The sequence below is a fragment of the Triturus cristatus genome, chromosome 2_2, assembly GCF_964204655.1.
Source record: "Triturus cristatus chromosome 2_2, aTriCri1.1, whole genome shotgun sequence".
Taxonomy (NCBI): Eukaryota; Metazoa; Chordata; class Amphibia; order Caudata; family Salamandridae; genus Triturus; species Triturus cristatus.
The window spans coordinates 456,155,405-456,177,276 of record NC_140582.1 but is presented as its reverse complement, the minus strand read 5'-3'; the positions used below and the strand labels follow the sequence as shown (position 1 = coordinate 456,177,276).

General features: G+C 45.1%; 1 long non-coding RNA gene across 2 annotated transcripts in view; it reads right to left on the bottom strand.

Moving 5' to 3' along the window:
- The window catches only part of LOC146862350 (uncharacterized), a 196,599-nt gene extending 180,559 nt beyond the window's left edge, over nucleotides 1-16,040 (bottom strand). For both annotated transcript variants that reach the window (XR_014978425.1, XR_014978426.1), the window contains exon 1: nucleotides 15,895-16,040. This is a non-coding gene — a long non-coding RNA (uncharacterized LOC146862350). The remainder of the gene's footprint in view (nucleotides 1-15,894) is intronic.
- Nucleotides 16,041-21,872: the final 5,832 nt, after the last annotated feature.

The following is a 21,872-nucleotide window of genomic DNA, read 5'->3' as shown; positions in this document are numbered from 1 at the left end:
CCAACATGGGTAATTTGTTTTACCTTATCCACTAATCTTGCATCTACTAAAAAATAGTCAATTCTAGATCTGTGGCTATACTTTTTGTTATAAAAAGTGTAGCCTACATTCTCCCCTGCCCTCTATCTCCACACATCACATAATCCAAACTGATCGATCAAACCCCTTAATCTAGATGCCATTTTACTGTTTGCCTGGGCTCTACTACTCACCGATCTATCTAGCTTAGCATCTAACACTGTATTGAAATCCCCAGCAAAAATTATAAAACCTGTAAGACCCATCATCTCTTTAGCTAATTCGTCCAACGGACCAACATCGTCTTGATTTGGGCAGTAATATCCTATGACATTATACATAAAGCCACCTATCTTCAAATTTACTATCAGCCACCTACCCTTAGTATCTGCCATCTTACCCTCAACCTGACAATCTAATCCTTTTCTGACCAACAAAGCAATACCTTTTGTTACCGCCGTCTGTGGCGTATAGAAAGCGTATTTTAACCACCGAAGTGAACCCATACATTTCTTGCTCTCTTCCTCTGTTAAATGGGACTCTTGAAGAATCATAATATCTACTGGGACATCTCTCAAATATTTCATAATCCTATCCCTCCTAGCTTTAACCCTTAGGCCATTTACATTCCATGACATCCAAGTCACCACCGCTGTCCTACCCTCCATCCTCACACACCCACTTCCCTCTCTCTACCACCCAGGTGAAAAAGTAACTCATGAGAACCTTTTTTTTTATATTCTTTTCCCCACCCCCCTCCCCCAGCAATTCCAAACCTAACCCCCTCCCTTTCCTATCGCTCTATCCCTCAGCCCTCCACCCCCCTCCCGGGAAAACCCAACCAATAACATTAGGCCCAACCTAGGCCTTCCAAGTGCCAGTTTCAGTGGACGTGCTAAACACACTTTTTTACCCTCCATGACCCGTAATGCCATCAAATTATAAACCTCCGCCCTGACAATATTCCCAAAAACTATCAACGTCTTCCACCGCTCTAAAGGTGTGCATTTTGTTATTCCACATTACTTTTAGGAACGCTGGAAATTTCAACTGTACCGTAGCTCCCAACCTCCTCAGAGGCTCAATTCTTTTACCCATCTCTCACTGTATGTTTGCAGTTACCACAGAGAGGTCTGACCTAGCCTCTATTTTTGTCTCACCAACAGTTAGTAAACCCTTCTTCAGTGCAGCCGCTAAGATCTTCTCTTTTAATCCATACGTTAAAATGTTTATCAAGATCCTTCTGGGTTTCAAGCGATTTGGATTCAGTCTAAAAGGGTCTCGGTGTATCCTTTGGATATCTAAAGAAATCTGCTCTTCTGTCTCTTCTAACTGTAGCTCAGTTTTTATTAGATGGACAATAAAGCCTTTTAAATCATCCCCTTCCTTTCCCTCCGGAAGCTTCAAAATTTTCAAGTTATTCCTACGCTGCATATTCTCCAACTTTTCCAAGCGTTCCTCATAGGCCTTCTCCCTAAATCTAGCCTGCTCTAGCTCCTTACTGTTCTCATCGACCTTGCCATGAATCACCTTGACCTCCAGCTCAAGTGTTTCTGTGCGCAGATTTAGCTCGTCAAATTTGGCTTCCAACAACCCCACTGCCTCCCTAATGCCATCTTGCTTTGCTTTAGACTCCTCAAACCCCCTGTGCATGTCCAAATCCAATTTTTTTAACAAGGCAATAACCACAGTATCCGAGTGGGCCTCACCCAACAAACCTTCGCTCCCTGCATCCTTACTGTCTAGAACTCCCCCGGACCTTAATAACTCGGCTGTGGCGGGGGGACTCCCCCGGCCTGGACTACCTAGTGGGCCACCCAATACTCCATCTGACTCCAACCCATCTTGATTTTCTACTTCCATCTCTAAGACCTTAAATCTATTTGGACTCAGATGATCAGCCCAGTCTACCAAACTACTGTTAAGCCCAGTTGTCAGGTCTGCTGATTTTAGCCCTCTTTCCCCTGCTTCACCCCGCCCTATATCTGTTGAGTCGCAACCTCTTGAGAGTACAAGTGTCTTTGGGACTGGTTTGAAGTATGCGTTTAAAGAAGGGTTGACAGTGAATTTCTTGCCTAGTATCCCCGTCCTGTAGGTTTGCCTGGTCTGTCTTTTTATTTTAGGGCGGGTATCCACCTCTCTACCCTTTACCTCCAGACAACCTACAGAAGTATATTCAGAAATCTGCGAGGCTGCTTCAATTTTAGTGAGAGAAGTAAGTCTGCTGCCTTGCTTGCTGGTGGTTCCCCTCCCCACTGCCCCTCCCGCAGAAAACTGAATCCTAGAAACCGCCCGCCTCCCTCTACAGCAGCCCGGCTCCAAAGCTCCGTTCCTGCCGCTGCAGTGAGCTCCTCCGACGGCTCCTCTGGAGGCCCCTCCTCCGCCGCCTTCTGCAATGGAGTTTTCTCCGCGTCCTCCGCCGCCATACACCACCGCGATACTCGCACAAGCGGCCGAAAACTGAAGGACGAAGAACGCGCGTCACTTTACACCGAGTAGAATCAGGTAATCCGAAATTCCCTTTTTTCGCCGCTCACGGGTCTATACACTCATACAGCACGCCACCTTTCCCGGCACTCCCGACCAGACTCCCTAGCTGGCCGCCATGTTTTCCCTAGATATAGATCTTTGTTCTTTGATGTTAAAATTGTTATCACCAGGATGTCCGGGGTTGGAAGTTCTAGTTGTTTTATTTCTATACCTAGGGTAACTTTTACCCAAATTGCGAGGCCCCCTGAGGCCCTCCCTCTAATTGACGGGATAGCAGCTGTACTAAATGTTTTGTACCCTACCTTATGTGGGATTTCAACCATCCACGTTTCTTGGAGGAGAATTATTTCATTTTGGCCTATGTACTCCTGCCATACCTCATCCCCCAGATTCCTTTTCAGCCCTGCAATGTTCCATGAACTTAATCTTAACTCGGTTTGACATTTCTTTGTACTTAGTTTACCAAGTGGGACACCTTTTTCTTTTCCTGGGCTTGATATTCTCTGGGGTTCAGCTATATTATTGCTATTTTTACAATCAGCATTACATATATCAGTCCCATCGTTCTGCATAAAATATGGGTCGCCAATCATCCTCCTAATTTCCTCAGATGCATGAATGACTGAACTATTTGGAATTTCATTCATTTTGGCTTTGCCCCCCGCAAAAGTGTCATCGTCAATTGAGAAGCTAACCTCCATTTCTACATTCACAAAAATGGACTTACGTGCATTTAAATCATTAACAGTTGGTATTAGCTTCCAGGGCAGAAATTTCTCAGTAGAATACACCTTTGGGACTATTCCAATTAGTTGTAGACCTGCTCGTCCAGTCCTGGCAATACCTGGAATCTATTAGCCATTAAAGTTGGGGGAGATCTATTTACAAAAGGGTCAACTAGTGGTTTGTAGAAATATCCCAGGCGGAGTGCGCAGATATTGGTATGTGATGATAGGTTCGGGTCATTATAGTTCAGTATATGGCGGACCAGTTCTTTTCTACGGAAATTGATCACAACACAATCACCGTTAATGCTCTTACTAGATCGTCCTAGCCACCCCACTCTCCGCACCATTAGAATCTCCCTCGTGTGTAAGGGATGAAACCCTTTATACTTTGACAACCAGTCAATGCCCTTATTACGCAATTCACTCCATGTCTCCTTTTGACCTTCCTTAAGGGCCAGAACACCAGGCAGAATTACCACATATGGGCATGAGGCTGGTGGTAGATTTAATATATCCACATTTAATTTAAGGCCGTTATTTCTTGGGTCAGTTCTCACATTCTTATGAGTAATATTCGATTTGGGTCTTGTGTCTGCAACTATATCTAGACCTGGTTTTTGTACACCCTGGGTATCAACTATCTTTGATCTACTGCATATGCCGTGTGTTGCTCCTTTTATTTCGTTTACTTTTGCGTTAGTAGAACTTTCACCTCTGTCAACTCTTCCCTCACTATTTTGGATTTCATTATCGGAGTTATTAGCCTGAATTCTAGAACTTGTTATACCTCTTGGATCTAATAAATCAACACAGATCAACTGTTTGTCCCCCATAACACAACCAAGTTGTTTTATAGCAGTGTCTATCTGGTTCAGTTTTTCCCATAGCAGTGTGAGATTTCTTTCAACTAAATCGTGAACCCGAGATAACATCCCTCCAAGTGGCGAATTATCAGGAGCTGCATTGATTACGTTAATTCCGTCCATTTCGGTCGCAGCGTCCACATTATCTACATCCCCTTGAACAGAGAGCGACAGTACCGCCTCAGTTTGTGTACCAACAGAGATGCACCTCAAAAAATCACAATTCCCTTTGGTCACACTAACCGTACAGTTAGACACCATAGGTCCCTTTAAAGGTTTTTTCTTTTGTCCAGCAGTTCCTCGTTTCCGTTTTGTCGCAGATTCTACCACCGGCTTCTTAGTAACAGAGTTCTTTGATGCTCGTGTGCTAGATCTACTGGACTCGTCAAACAGAACTGGAGCTTGAGCCTTTGGAGTAGGTATCGGGGATTTAGTAGAAGCAAAAGTGGAAGAGGGAACTGGCGAGGCATTAGTTAGGTCTACAGACAAGGGCACTTGTACAAGGTCCTCCAAGCTAGTCAGACGATTGTCTAAAGATAAGCGCTTGGAAAGATTTATCGGGTCCAGAGAGAGGCGCCGCTCTGTCAGCTGTATTTCATGGGTCAGTAACGATTCTGCTCTCACTAAAAAAGCATCCAATGTTCCCACCACTCCCTTCCGTTTACCCATTTCAACTCTCTTATATCAACCAGAATGATAGTAAATTTTTAATATTGTTCACAGTACCTTTCCACACGATGAGAGTGTTCCAGTTGCACCTCGTGGGGGATTGATTCTCAGGGGGGTGGCCCAGCCTGGCCTCTTCCGGCCCCAGACGGGCTCGCCCTTGGCCCAGGCTTTGCCCGTGCGCGCCCCGTGTTGCAGAAGCCCTGCGGTGTTCTTAGGCACCTCCCGGCGCTTTGCGGCATGCGTGGGCGGCGTGCATGCCGCTGAGGCTTGTAGTACTGGCCGGCATCCCCCGCTCACGGACGGAACCGGGACTATGGGCTGTCCGAATGACTCTCCTGGCGGTGGCGGCAAGGATGCAGGGATACAGAATGCAGGAATGCAGCAACAGGTAACTGGCACCAAGTGAAATTGATTCCGGCGCTGCGGGAGCCCTGCGATGTTCTTAAGTGCATCTTGGCGCTTTGCATCATGTGTGGGCGGCGTGCGCGCCGCTGAGAATGCTGGGGCTTGTAGTCCCGGCGGGCGTCCCCCGCTCGCGGCCGGAACTGGGACCATGGGCATCCCGAATGACTCTCCTTGCGGTAGCGGCAGGGATACAGAATGCAGGAATGCATCAACAGGTAACTGTCACCAAGTGAAATTGACTCCTGCGCTGCGGGAGCCCTGTGATGTTCTTAAGTGCATCCTGGCGCTTTGCATCGTGCGTGGGCGGCGTGCACGCCGCTGAGAATGCTGGGGCTTGTAGTCCCGGCCGGCGTCCCCCGCTCGCGGCCGGAACCGGGACCATGGTCTGCCCGAATGACTCTCCTGGCGGTGGCGGCAGGGATACAGAATGCAGGAATGCATCAACAGGTAACTGGCACCAAGTGAAATTGACTCCCGCGCTGCGGGAGCCCTGCGGGAGCCCTGCGGTGTTCTTAAGCGCCTCCCGGCGCTTTGCAGCATGCGTGGGCGGCGTGCGTGCCGCTGAGAATGCTGGGGCTTGAAGTCCCGGCCGGCGTCCCTTGCTCGCGGCCGGAACCGGGACTATGGGCTGCCCGAATGACTCTCCTGGCGGTGGCGGCAGGGATGCAGGGATACAGAATGCAGGAATGCAGCAACAGGTAACTGGCACCAAGTGAAATTGACTCCCCCCCCTTATGTATGCTTCTGTCTACTGATTGTCGCAGCAAATATGTTTTACACAAGACTGACGCTTGAGCAATAAATACTTATTGAAAACGTCCTAATCGCCATCTTGTTTATTTCCTGAGAATAAGCAAGCACGAGTGACAGTGAAAAGTACTGTACTGTTTTCCACGATCCCTCAGGAATCAGGGTTGTCATGTTCAGTGATTGCCAGAAACTACATACACCACTGTATGATACAGGGGGATGGTATTGGCACTGTAGAGCTAGCTTGACATATCCTGTGGGGGTGTCCGGAGTCGGTTTGTACACCAAGCCCTCAGTTTAGGTAATCCGAAACACGCAGGTCCTGTGGGATTCCTAGGAACTACACGACAGCAGTACAGAATGTTAAGTATTGACAATTAGGTGATTCACTTAGGCAACAATCGGAGTAGGGAATATTCCCTGGCATTTGATATTTACGCTGGTTTTACACTGAATGTAGAATAATACAGTAAACATGCAGAACGCAAAGCCGCCCCCATTTTTTTAAGCAGCCCAGGGGTGCCAAGCATACCACCGAGTAAATGGAAAAAGATATTCAATAATTATCAGTTTATTTTTAATCCTACCACAGAAAATTTCGATTTCTGGAGGAAGCAGACTCTCTCGGAGCGCCGGTAATCTTCTTCTGAAACCTTCATTCTTCCGTAAGAAAAAAACATACGATAGAGCCTTCTCTGGAACTGCACCAAGAATATGGAACTCGCTCCCTCCAAGCATCAGAACAATCTCATCAACTTCTATTTTCAAAAAAGAAGCTTCTTCTAAACTGCTGATCAGCCTCCAGACATGCTGCCGACATAGCTGACCTCATCATCTCCCAGGAGCTTGACATCCTATTTCTTACGGAAACCTGGTTAACAGATTCATCCACCCCACTACTCGACATCCTCGTTCCTCCTAACTACGACATCATTAGACTCGATAGATCGGACAAGATAGGGGGCGGCATAGCTTGTATACATCGCAGCAGCATCACCATAAACAGAGCCATTTCACCCTCTTTCACATCATGCGAATACTTATGCCTAAACATCTGCTGCAAGGGCAAACCTGTTTGCTCATTCCATATCATCTACCATCCCCCAGGAGACAACCTCCTTTTCATCGAACACCTCATGGATTTGATCTCCTCGAACAACGGACGGCAAAATACCCAAATATTCCTAGGCGACTTCAATCTCCATTGGAATGACATTAATGACTCAGGGGTCAACAGTTTCAAAAACTTCCTGGATGATCTAGCCTTCACCCAATCCTGCAGTAGTCCTACACACATTAAAGGATCAACCCTTGATCTCATTATCTCCAAAGCTGACGTCATCCAGGTGGACTCAATCCAACCATGCGATTGGTCGGACCATCACATTATTGCCTTTCACATCAAAGAAACCTTTAAACTCAACTCATCGCAACCCACAAAACCAAAGATCTGGAAAAGAGACTTAAAAAAAAAAAAATCAACCCTAACTCACTATGTGCCTCCAGTTATAACCTGCTCCAGCCCCCTGTAAACACCTCTGACGTCCATGTTCTCACGAATCACTATCTCAACGCTATGACCTCGATAATTAATGATGCCGCCCCCCTGCAACTTAAGAGAGCTCCCATTAAAGATTCCAAGCCCTGGTACAACGCTCTACTTAATGAGGATAGAAGAGCCCTCAGATCCTCAGAACGCAACTGGAGAGCAGTCCCATCGGCTCTCCACCTCAAACTCCTTAGGAAAAAGAGAAATGCATACTACAAAAAAATTAAGCGGACTAAAGCCGACTTCTTCAGACACCAACTTGACCAAGCTAAAAACCGGCTAAAAAAGCTCTTCGAACTTGTCAAAAATCAAACCAAGGAAGCTCCCCAACGGGCCTAGACCTAGATCGTCCACAACCTAACTGTCAAGAATTCTCCACCTTCTTCAATCTGAAGACTGACAACGTCATAAAGGATCTCCTTAATGACAGACCATTACACACTGATCCTCATACAGTTATCACCCCGTTATTTACACCCATCCCATGCCATTCCCCCCCTAAGGCCTGCCCCAAAAACGAGGCAGCCTGGTCTTCCTTTGAGACGTACACTGAAGACGACCTAGGCAAGATTCTCAACAACCTGAAACCGGCCAATCATTTCACGGACCCCCTCCCGGCTAATGCAGTCAAAGCCCTTTCACCTTGGCTTCTTCCACTCTGGACCAATATCATTAACAGCTCACTCCAACAAGGCTGCATCCCGGACTCCCTCAAAGTAGGCCAAGTCTCACCTATCCTAAGAAACTCACTGCTGACCCTACTGACCTTAACAACTACCGTCCCATTTCCAATATCCCCACCTTGGCCAAATTGCTGGAAAAATGTGTCAACTGACAACTGACCAATCACATAGATCACTTCAACCTACTAAATAAACACCAATCAGGCTTCAGAGCGGGTCACAGCACTGAATCGGCCATGACACACATTCTTGATGATGCGCTACAAATCCTTGACCAGAATGGTTCGTGCTTACTCATCTTACTAGACCTCTCATCAGCCTTTGATACGGTCAAACACCAGAAACTATTAGATCTCCTGGAGCATAGGATGGGTCTATCTGGCACAGTGATAAAATGGTTTACATCCTTCCTGCATAACCGTACACAAAAATTCAAGGTTAACAACGCGCTCTCCAATGCCTCCCCTGTATCTCTTGGGGTGCCATAAGGGTCCGCACTCTCACCGTCCTTATTCAACTTGTTCATGGAACCGCTCACTGAAATCCTGCAAACATCCAATGTTCAATTTCATATGTATGCGGACGACACACAACTATACCTCAAGATCAACTCCAAAGAGGACATTAATTTGCTCAACTCCACACTCATGATCACCTAGTCTTGGTTATCAGAAAATCATTTCAAACTCAACGCATTAAAAACAGAATTCCTCCTCATAGCACCACCGGACAAGATCCCTTTAATGCATGACCTGATCAAACAGCTCTCCGCATTCAACGTACAACCAACTATCGTGGATTCTGCAAAATCCTTGGGGATCACTCTCGACAACAACCTCATGATGCAAAAAAACTTCAGTAACGCCACAAAGAGAGCTCATTTCCAGATAAGCACCCTAAGGAAGCCGAAACCCTTCCTGCCACTCGAGGACCTCAAGTTGGCAGTACAAGCGCTAGTTCTCCCTTGTGTGGATTACGGAAGTGTCTCCCTGTGTGGACTACCAAAAGCTGCAACAGCGCCCTTAAGAGCGTCTATCAACGCCGTGGCAAGACTCATCACTGGCTCGAAAAGAACTGCACACATTACCCCGGACTTAAAATCCTTGAATTGGCTTCCATTTGAAGCTAGAATCCACCTAAAAGTGGCGTGCATGACTCATAGAGCCTTACACCACAACTCTCCCAGCTACCTCGCGCAGAAACTGACAATCTCTGGTGGTCTACGGACTTCCAGGAGTGCCGAAAACCTTTTACTGAAACCTCAAAGGTTCAACAAAAAGAAAACATATAATCGATCCTTCTCTGGGATGGCGCCCAAAATTTGGAACACTCTTCCCCCCCGAAACCAGACGGAATGCCTCCTCCGCCGCTTTCAAAAAAGAAGTCAAAGCGCTTCTCATGGCAAAATTTACATGAGCACTTTCTCCTCAGAACTGAGTTCTCTAGTTCCGGTCATATTTGACAGCACCATGCTGTAATTCCTCCTACTATATTTGATCTCATTATGGTTTTATATGATTGTTCACTGCATATTTCTGTTTTGTTTTTCTTACAGCCAGTTGTTATGTAAAGCGCTCTGATATCCGCAAGGATCTTGTTCGCGCTCTATAAAACTTTCTAAATAAATAAATAAATAAGTCATTCGTAATGAGCAAATTCCTTCCTTAATCTGCAGCAGCCTGTTCACACCATGTTTTAGAAGCCCCAATCAGACAATCGCTCGACCTACTCTAGTCTGCTGAGTGATACTCTCTGTAAGTTCATTCATTACCAGACTCTAGATGGAGCTCTTCACTCTATTGCTAGGCACAATCCGCTTGTCCTTATTTCGCACGGAGATATCCTCTTGAGGACAGCTACATCTAATGTCACCATTGTGAATACCCAGAACAAGTACAAGTGTAGCATAAGTCAATAACCTAGGTTCTTTCTAACTGTATTATTGATTGTACAAATGTTTCCTAGTTTTACTTTTTTTTTTATTGAGATACCTTGCAACTGTTTTTAGATATCAATTTTACTGTTTAAAACTACAATGCTATATATATGTGAAGCGATCTGATACCCATTTCTGGGTCTTGTTCGCGCTATACAAAACACTAAATAAATAAATAAAAATCATGTGATAGTGAGTGGGCCAACATTAAGTGCGGGAAGGAGGCATGCTCTGTTGATGCATTGTTTGGATAGTTAGGGTTAGGAGGCCAAGGAAAATCTACCCGACCTGTGTGCCGAGGGACAAAGAAATGTTAGTAAGTCTGAGGCATGTTTGTTGAGAATGGACAGACATTTTCTTCCCAGAGTGAGCAGGATTATGGAAAGGTATTATTTTTGTAGGCTTAAACAAGGGAAGGATGGAATGGTGGAGGAGTATATAACGTGTCTAAGGAAATTGGCAGCTAAGTACAAGTTTGGTGCAACGCTAGAGGAAACAGTTTGTGACCACTTTGTTTTAAGATGTGGGAATGACAAGATCAGGGAAGAATTGGGGTTGAAGGATGAGCCACGCTTGGAGGAGGTAATTATGGTAGCCAAGAGAGTGGAACACATGGTAAAGTGTGTCTCAGAGATAAGTTCTAATAAATAGAAAAGTGTGTTAATTTCAGAAAAGGTTCAAGAATTGATGTGTGCAATAAAAAAAGAAGGAAGTGGTCAAGGAGACAGAGAGAGAGGTTTGCACGAAATTTACGGGGGAATGTTTCAGTTGTGGTAATAGTGCTCAAAGACAAAATGCGAGCTCTTGTCCAGCATTGGGTGTTTATTGCATAGATGTGGGGGAAAAGGGCACTTCTACAAATGTTGTCATAACAGGAGCAGGAGGAATGCCAGAAGGGATGTTAAGGAAGTTTCACAGGAAATTGTGTTTCAAATAAACATGTCACAAGGAAAGGACAAACATCCCAGTGATAAAGTGGTGATTGATGGGGTAGAGGTGTTAATGCAGTTGGATTCCTGTTCGCATTTGACTATTATTTCTAAACATTGTTATACACGGAATTTGAAGGAGAGAAATACATTACACTGGATGGATGTGAATCCAGGAGGGTATGGTAGACAGCCAATCAAAATGATGGGTTACTTTGAAAGTTGTTTGAAGTTAGGAGGGACATACGTGGTAGACAAGATTTCCATGGCCAACAAAGGGGACAATCTGTTGAGTGGCCACACCAAAGTCTGTTGGGTGTGGTGCTGAACCCAAATGCTGAATCACAAGTTCAGATACAAAAGATCATCCATGTGAGGGACAACGATTTTGTTGGTAAGTTTTCAGAGGTTTTTACGGAATCTTTGGGGTGCCTTAAAAATTACAAACATTGTATCAAGTTGAAAGATGGAGTGATTCCGGTTACTGCAAGGGTCAGAGGATTCAGTTGGCACTGCAAGATCAGATTGCTCCAGAGCTTAGGAGATTGGAGGCTGCAGGAGTAATAGAGAGGGTAGAGGCAACAGAATGGTTGGTCCTAATTGTCGTGGGTAAGAAGGGCAATGGGGACAACAGGTTATGTGTGGACCTCAGAGTCCTCAACAGAGAGGTGGCGATGGACAAGTTCCCTCTTCCTAACATAGAGGAGATCATTTCGCTGTTGGGGGGGTGGCATCGTTTTTCACTGCATTGGATTTGACGTCGGCCTACCATCAGATGGAATTGGATGGTGGGTCACAGGACCTAACGGCTTTCATAACACCTATTGGTGCTTTTAAATTCATGAGAATGCTGTTTGGTCTCGTATCTGCGGACTCAGACTTTCAACAAATAATGTGTAGGGTCTTAAAGGATTTGGTTGGGGTAATGTGCTACCAGGATGTTTTAATTTTCAGAAGCACTATGGAGGAGCACAATGTTTGTGTGTGTAGAGTTCTGGAGAGGTTGAAGGAGGCAGTTCTTCCCCTCAAAGAAGTAAGTGCCAGTTTGGCACGGGTGAGATGAGTTATCTAGGTCACCTGATCTCGGGAGGAGGTGTGAAGCCCAAACAAGATTTGGTTGATACTATTAATAATTTGGAAACGCCTCAGTCTAAAGGGGAGCTAAATTAATTTTTTGGAATGGTGTAATATTATTGGAGGTACATAAATATTTTAGCAGGGAAATCAGTGAATCTGAGAGGTCTGTAAAAGAAAGACAAGGAGTTTGTGTGGAGCGACCTGTGTGTGGTGGAATTCAGAGCGATTAAACAGGATTTGAAAGAGGCACCATGTTTGCAGGCGTTTAATCCAGATGAAGAAACCTACATCCTTACAGATGCCAGTTCCAAAGGTTTGGGAAAGGTGTTCACCTAAAGGATCATGGGTCAGGAGAAACTGATTGCAAGCGCCTCGAAAACTTTGAGTGATACAGAGAAAAACTATTCGGTTATTGAAAGAGAAACGTTGGCGATTTATTGGACCCTTAAAAAAATTAAAGTATTTTATTTAGGGTACAAGGTCTGTGGTTTTATTGGATAATAAGCCATTGGTGGAGGTGTTCAAGAAAAAGGGGTTGGATTGCATTTCGTCAAGGATCCGAAGATGGATAATAACTTTGCAAGAGTATAATTTTGGGGTGGAATATCTGCCTCATATACAAAATGTAAGTGCAGACTGCCTCTCAAGACTGGTGAGGAGCAAACAAATGATAGACATGAGGAGGTCAAGGATTTGAAAGAAAATGCGTGTTAGGTCATACAAGATGTGGGTGAAATTACTCTTGGAGCAGAAACTGAAGAAGAGTGGAAAGTGAATTGCAAAATGATGAGAATTTGAAGGGAGTGATTAGTGCCCTAAATCACGGAAGGTTCAGAAATCTGGAGAGAGCATGGCATTTGGTCTGGGATGAGTTGGGTGTAGATCGAGGATTATTGTAGAGGGGAACAAGATTAATCCCACCTTCACAGCTGAGGGACAAACTAATAAAAAACAGGCTCATGTACCGCATTTGGGGATAGTAAAACAAAAGGAAGTTTGAAAGCTAACTTTTGATGGTCTGGAATGGATGTGGAGATTGAGGGAGCAGTAAGAGACTGCGTAGAATGCTCTTGTAGCGATAAAGTATTGAAAACACTTCAGGTTCCGATAGTTTGCAGGGATTTACCAAGTCATCCTTGGGAGGAAGTGTCCATTGCTATTGTGGGCCCATTGCATGGTGAGCAAGCTACTCCTTATCTAATTGTGATGATGGGCCTCTACTCAAGGTGGGTAGAGGTGATTAATGTTACAGATATGTCATTGGTTGGCATCATTAAGTTCATGGAGGGGTTGTTCAGAAAAGAGAGTTTTCCAGAGAGCATCTTAGCTGACAACTGTCCTCAATTTTGCTCTAAGGAACTTGAAAGTTATCTAAAGACTTGTGGCATAGAACATAAGAAATGCGCCATTTATCACCCGGAAATGAATGGTACCATTGAGAGGTTTAACAAATTTATTAAGGAGAGTATTCAGTTGGCCAGTGTGAATGGCCTAGACTGGAAACATGAATTACAAGAGAAGATAGCTGCGTGCTGCATGCCCCCGCACATGACCACGGAAAGTCTCCTTTTGAACTGTTTAAATGGAGAGCGCCCAACACAGGTTTATTTCCTAAGTGGATGGAATGGGATTAAGGCATAACGTTCAAGTTACAGGGGTTGAGAAAAAAAGACTCATGGAGAAAAGAAATGAGAATTTTGACAGGAGGATAAATGTTCTTAACATTGAAGTCAAAGTCAGGGATGTGCTGAAAATTAAAGCACCAGTAGGTTGTGCAGCATGGTCTGAGTTCACAAAAGGCACAACACGTTATTAAGTTATTTCATAATGCATTAAAAACAGCTGAAGGAAGGATTTGGAACAAGAACAGGGTTTTTCTAGTTAAAAGAGAGATGAGAAAAGAAGTGAATATGAGCAATGAGAAGAGGGATAGTGATGGAAGTTCAGGTTGAGTGAGGAGATGTAACAAAGGAGAGAAAGGGTCTGAAAGATCGGAAGTGAGATCTTGGTAATAAGGAGAGAATAAGAGTAAGTTATTGGAGAAGAGTGCCACCAAGTTATCTTAAAGATTTTGTCACAGCAGAGTTTGTGGAGGGTGGAATGTGTAACCTCACCAACTCCAATGAACAGTCTGATGTTTGGTTTTGGGTCATTATTTAATGAATAAGGAAGGGAGATGTGTTGTGTCTCCTGCATATGGTTCTATGAGTAGAACCACATGCAGAGTAATAGAATTAAGACAGTGTTCGATATCTGTTATTTGTGTGTCATCTGGAGTCAGTTGCTGGGAACTGGCGATGGAGGGGATGTACATTTAACACACCTCTTAAGTTACCCAACTGCGTGTGACAAGCATACTTTTAAATATTAGTTTGTCCACAGGCAGGTCTTTATTTCTTGACCCTAAAATGTTTACCTCCTCATCTGCAACAACAACCAGACCCTAATTTCAGGCAGCGCATCTCAATAAAGTGAGCTAGAGCAAAAGGCTCCAACACGTGGACACTAAGGACTCCTAACTCTGGGGGGACCACCAACACAAGCTGGCTATTGTGCACAGTTCCACTGTGTGCCTATTGTATATGCTTAACACCCATTCCAAGGTGGAATAAACTGTCTAGCAATTTACACATAGTGTTTGGCTGTACTGTCGACAAAAGAGTGAATATTGTGCAAGGTGTTGTGTCCTCAGAAGTCTCCACAGACTAAAATCACCTACAGCGCCTACCTCTTTCCTTGAACATCTGTTACACCATATTAGGGGCAGTATTGTGAGCATTTCTGGTGGTTATGTACTTAAAAAAGATAAACACCCACAAACATGCACAAAGGTGGGTGTTTGCACACCTCTTTCTGGTATTAGAAAAGCATACCTCTGTCAGGTAGTTTTGCATCTTGAATGCACACAATGTAACTGCTGTTAAATATAAGAGTAATTTATTTTCCAATGGGGGGGGGGGGGGGGGGGTGTAACACTAACGTAGTGAAAGAGGGTGCGGGAAGGGGATTTCCCCATGGGGAACGTATTTTCCAGGTAGACAAAAAGGACATTACTTGTGTATAAGCATGCTTACAACACATTTACGGGTGAACTTTTCCACCTGGTGGAAATTACTACTCCGCACGCCTAATTTTAATGCATTTGAGTACTCAAGGAAATATATCGCTGTACATTTAGTTCTGCATACCTGAGGTTCTTTAGGACTCCGTTAAAAGTTCCCAAAAAATTATCACGCCTCAGAGAGGTGGTTCCCTTCGTAATCTGGCCCAAGGAATAAGAGGTTTGGACACCGGAGCAGCCAACGCTGTAAGTCGTTATACATTCACAGTGCAGTCCATGGATGTTTTAGGTTCCTGGCTCATATTTTTGGGTGTTTTCGTTTTTTTTCCTGGTCTCAAAATAGTCAAAAAAGCTTCAGTGAATGGGGGAAATTTGGATTTGTTGTTTGAATGAGGTCTTGCTGTTGTGCGCGATAGAAAAAGAATCAAAAGCGGGGGGGGGGTGAGGGAGAACAATTAACTTTTTTTAAAAACAAAAAAACGGGTAGTCTCCCGCTGAACATGGAGAGTTGACGTAAACTTTCCAGGCAGCGTTATGGAATTTTTGTTTGCATTCACTCCGTCTGTTGCTAGATGGTGGACAGCGAGTAGCCAAAACTGCATTTAAATAGCATGATAACCCCTCTGACAGACTTCAGTAGATAAAAAAAAATCCTTCGCAGCACAATATTTCAGGCGTGTTGATAAATAAAGGAAAGACACCCACGTTTCTGTAGCTACAATCATCTTAATCTCACCCTCTTTTATGGCCAGCTGGGCAAAAGAAAAGGCCGCGCCAACACACCGGCCGAAAGCTTCAAAGAGTTTTCCTGCCCACTGTTCGCGCCCGCCCTCCGCGCGGAAGCCTTTGAATTCTGGGATTTACAGCTTCCTGCAAGGGATCACCTGTGCTGCAGTTTAAACACAAGCCTGTTTCTTCAGCTGTCTAACCTCTTGCTTTCCGCTGACTTCTGTTGACCCCCGGTTTTATAATTGAGCCCGTGTATTTGCTCGTGCAAATTGGGTTTTTCTAGATGACAAAAAAAAAAAAAGAACAAAAACACGAACCCTCGAACACTTCTGGGATGGGGGGCGAGAGACTTTGATCACCCCCCCCCCCCAGGGGCAAACATTACGCCAGCGGCTCGCTTCTAACATTATTAGGCACTTGAATGCGCCAATATACTAAGATTTGTTATTTATTTAATGCGATTTTATGTAGCGTGAACTTTACCTAAAGGTGTCAGAGCGCTTTACAAAAGGACCAGTCATATTACATAAGGACTTCGGAGTAAATGAGTTACATAAAATATACAAACAGAAAAACTAAATTCACAAAAGAATAGTAGTAAGTACATACGTCTACTACAGATACCAGTAGTTAGAGTTGCATATATGCAAGTTGAAAATTCACTCAAGGAAAAGATACAAACAGAAAAACTCTAAATTTACATAAGAATGGTAGTAAATTCATACATCTACTGCAGATACTAGTGGTTAGAGTTACACATATACAAGTTGCACATCACTCAAGCTTACATTTTAAAAAGCGATTAGGGATGGACAATTATATATTATATATTTACAGAATCAGGGAATCTTGAACCTTAGTGAGGGGAATCTTGAACCTTAGTGCCTGCCTACCTGCTGGGTGAACCTCTTGCTGCCCTGCCACTGCACCGCTGCTGCCGCAGTCCTTGGGCCGTTACTTGCTGTGTGTCTCCCCCGCCGCCGCCACAGCACTTCGCGGCCGAGAGCGGGGGGAGACTACAGCCCCCAGGCTCCCTTGCGGCCGTTGACGCCGCCAACGTGACCGGAGGCGCTTAAATCATCGCGGCTCCCTCTGGGGAGCGGGAATCTTGAACCTTAGTGCCTGCCTACCTGCTGGGTGAACCTCTTGCTGCCCTGCCACTGCACCGCTGCTGCCGCAGTCCTTGGGCCGTTACTTGCTGTGTGTCTCCCCCGCCGCCGCCACAGCACTTCGCGGCCGAGAGCGGGGGGAGACTACAGCCCCCAGGCTCCCTTGCGGCCGTTGACGCCGCCAACGCGACCGGAGGCGCTTAAATCATCGCGGCTTCCTCCGCGTCATGGGACGCGCGCGGGCGAGCGCCGGGCTAAGCCCGGGCAAAGGGCGGGCCCTCTGTGGCCCTCCGAGGACCTACGAGACCGGACCGGACCCGTTCCCCTGGGCAAATTGTGATTTAAAAGAAACCAACGCATAGTAAGTTGCTACCACACTCTATTGCTACGTCATTTACATGCCAAGTTAATAACATGTCTACGATTGTGCTGAGTCCGACAATAACGGTGGCTGATAGAGTGGGGACTTTATTGAATGGCACCCTGGATAATTACTTTACTAGAACATCATCCGGAGGCTTAACAGAACTTTCACTCGCAGAGCGCCGAGCGGAGCGTAGACGCTCTATAGAAAATATCAAGAATAGGGCACTGTCTGAGCCTAACCCCGCAGCCATTCCTAATAATGAGCTAGTCCCAGACCTTGCTGATGATACTCTATTCACAGATGGTGTACCTCTTTTGCTGAGAGACTGCGAAGTGCCTAGCACTTGTTCTACTGGAATAGACATCTCAAACTCACCACATGATCCTTTTTGCACTCCCAGTACATCAGGAGTTTTGACTGCTGTGACACCCACTCCCCCTAAGACAGCACGACAAAGGTATAAGAAACCTGTACAAACTACAAAGTACGGTCCACCACCTACCAAGAAGAGACGCAATAGGATGGAACCTTCCAAGCAGAAGTTGAGCTCTACTGACTTTGGGAAGAAGGCCATCCCCCCTAGTACTAACGTTATAACTGCTGCAGTCCTCACGGACGGGACTGGAACGGATAATGTTCCTATATCAGTGTTAACTTCTGCACATTTAGAGGGGGAACATAGTACTAAACATAGCTTGGAGGATAATGGGTCTAATACAATACATACCAGTAATTTTTTGGATAGTATTGAGATGATTATGCGATCTTATACTCTAGCAATAGTGGAAAGATTGAACAAAATAGAGAACCGATTAGGGAAAATAGAAGCAGACCTGGGTAGGAAGAGAAGTCCTACTCGACAAAAAGCTAATTTAGAGATTAAACAGGTCTCAGTTCCCTCCCCAGCGGTTAAATCCGCTAACAACTCTCGACCATCATCTACCGAAATTGGGGCAGTTCTAAATACAATTTCAAATAACTCTATATTAGACGCCCCGTCCTCTAGCAGTAACTCTTCGAGTGGGATAGTTCTTGCCCCTAAACCCGCTCATAATAATTTCACTACCAATCAGACAAATGCTCCCGTAAGCACCGCAACAGTTAAAACTAACTGTTATCCAATAATCTCTGATAATAAATCTACCAGAGATCTGGGTAATTGTTCGAACGGATCAAAGAGATATGAGGAGGGAGGCCTCAGGCAGACCCGGGGGGAACAGTTCAGGAGACCACTACCGGATCTTCCGCCAGAGGCCGCACCATATGTCGTGATTCTCACAGGGGTACCAGAGCTCCCAGTGAACAAGAGAGAGGGTTTTTCCCAACTAAAGAACAAAATAACACACTGGCTGACATTACACAGGCCAATTGCCAGTAACATAGATGGCGAAATAATTCACGTACGCCGTCTTCAGTGGTTGGGTGGAAGAACTAAAGACATTGGGGGGGACGTGGTTGTGGTCAATTTTAGAGATCACAATGCAGTACGCTACATCCTGAATTGGCCTCAGGTAAATTTTGACAGTAGCATTATTCCACGCCCTCTGACCTACTTCTACCCAAGATCTGTAGTATTTCCTTCCCAGCCTGCCCATGGCTACTCCTTTCCTACTACCAATTTCCCCATTATGATGAACAACAGGAATTCTGCGTATGTGCATCATGCAGCTCCAATTGCAGAAACATCTGGGTGGAATATAGTACCTACTAGGCCAAGTATCACTGTACATAGGAGCACGGACTATCCAGTGCCATTCACTCCACTGGAGGTGTCTAACAGGTTTGACATCTTTAGCGGTCTGGATGCCTGTGATTGAAGTCTACAGTCACGAGGGGAGGAGATAGTGGGTGCACATTTTTTAAATGCAGGTGGTTTGGTTGAGGCTATGGAAGGGAATGTACCCACTGTTTCAAATATATCTGATGGAGTTCCTGATTCGACTAGTGTCATTATAAATGTGCCAAATAATTCTGACCACTGTACACAAACAGACAACCAAGGTAGCCGTGTCAGTGATACAACAATCCATGGTCTAACTAATTATGAAGCTATCCCCGGAGTCACAGGTTATTTTACACCTAGTAACTGTTCAGGGAAGGCCAATGAAACTGGATGTCTGGTGGAGGTCAGTGGATCAGAGACAGAGGGAGTGTTGGTTAGTAGCAGCATAGGAGATACTACAAACGTTCACAATCCTTTAAGCAGTAATGTGGAGAGCCAGTTTTTGGTTTCATGGAATGTGGCAGGTCTTAAAAATAAGTTGGCCTCCAGGGATTGGGCCACTTTTATTGATAATTATATGATTGTCAATATGCAAGAAACATGGGCATTAGAACCCCAATACAGATCAGGGTATCTTCACTTTGCAATTGCTGCAACCAAAACAAATAAAGGGAGACCTAAGGGGGGACTGACCACTTGGGTAAAACAGGATGATGGATTTACAATTACACAATTAGAAATTAATTCAAGGGATATTCTGGCGGTCAAGTTAAAATCTCCCTCATTTGGTGAACTCATCATTTTTAATGTGTATGCCAGGGGAAAGCCGGGAGGGAAACCATCAGAAGTTGTGGTGGCACTGGGACACTATGTTAGTATTTGGAGGGGAGGTGCCAACATATTAATTTGCGGAGATTTCAACTGCTCCTATGAGCCTCTGGACCATATGGATCTAGAGCTCACGGAGGCAGAGGATATCTGTTGGCAAATCCCCCCCCCCTTAGTCTACCCCCTATTAAACGGTGGACCCAGGCAGCCCTACAACTTAAGACCTTCAGTTTAGAATACGGGCTGAGAGCAGTGAACGGTAGGACACGAGGGGATGAGCAGGGTAATCCAACTTTTAATAACGGACTGAGCACTAGCAGAATTGACTATATTCTGGTCAATCTTGAATTCTGGACCTCAATACGTGATATGACTGTAATCCATCGTATCGAAAGTGACCATAACCCTCTCAGTCTTGAGCTACAGCTTCATAAAGGGTTGGGGTTAATACCAGATGATATAATAGATGATATCGTCATGACAAATGATACTCGGCGGGTTAGATGGGCCGAGTGTCTGGGTAAACCCGAAACCATTAGCGAAATGAATGACATGGTAAAAGAAGCAATCATCGAAATGCAGGGGCAGCTGGATCACGAGGATTACTGCAGCAGGGTAGTCCATATTCACTCGACCCTTTTTTTTAAACTAAGTAAATATTTTAGTATTCTGAGGAAGAGGAACCCTGGTAAGGGGAAAAGAAAACAGGAATCATGGTATGATAAAAACTGCAGGACTGCATACAAATCTTTAGCTGATGCAGTGCGATCCACTGATAGGGAGGCTATACGGGCGGCAAGGAATCATTACAAATGGACACAAAATGCCGCGAAAAAAGCGTGGGACACTAAATACTGGGAGGAGTTATTGGTAGCCAGTAAGTCCAGAGACTCGACGGACTTCTGGCATCTTGTGAGGTGGGGCATGGGGAACCAAAAACCAATCCCGGTTAATCATGTCCCGCCAGAACACTGGGTCAAGCACTTTAAATCCCAGTTCGCTAACACAAATAATGTCCCTCCACCTGCCCTAGCCTCTCTTAGCCGTCCTTTATCAGCAAACACGCTAGTGTTCACCAAGAAAGATGTTGAATGTGCCCTTAATTTAATTCCCAAAGGCAGGGCCCCGGGCTTAGATAAAATTCCCGCAGATTTGTTTCTACATAGCAAATCAGTCTGGGTCCCTTACATTGAATTACTGGCAAACACTATTGCCAAAGGCACTACGGGGCCGGATATATGGCGGGGAGCTGAAATCATACCAATTTTTAAGAAGGGTGACCGAGCCGACCCGGGAAACTACAGGCCAATTAGCCTAATAGCCTGTATTCAGAAGGTTGTGGCCAGAATGGTACTTCTTAGGGTCCAGAATTGGATCGAGAACTCTGGAGTCATGTCCACTTTACAGGCTGGCTTCCGACCCCTGACTAGCACGGTAGATCAAGTTTTTAGATTTTCCACAATATATTCAAAATGGGTGGTTCTGGGGGGTGGCACACTTTATGCAGCCTTTGTCGATTTAAAGGCTGCATTTGATCTAGTACCAAGAGATAGGCTGTGGAGAGTGCTCCACGAGCAGGGTATCCCACCTGAACTGCTTGCGGTTTTGATTAAACTACATGAAAATAACTACGCGCAGGTCAGATGGGGAAACCAGAGCCAGGTGACCGTCAGTTTTCCAACGGAAAGGGGCGTGCGGCAAGGGTGTGTGCTGGCACCCACATTATTCACACTATATATAAATAGAGTTATAGATTATTATAGGGACTCTACCACTGATGCACCCAAACAGAACGGCATCCCCGTCCCCCTGTTAATGTTTGCCGATGACACCCTCCTACTATCAAAGACTCAGGAAGGGCTACAGAAGGCAATAGATTGCTTCGAAAAATTTTGCAATGACTATGGCCTCTCTGTTAATGTCTCTAAAACCAAATTTATGACGATGCATAGGCATAG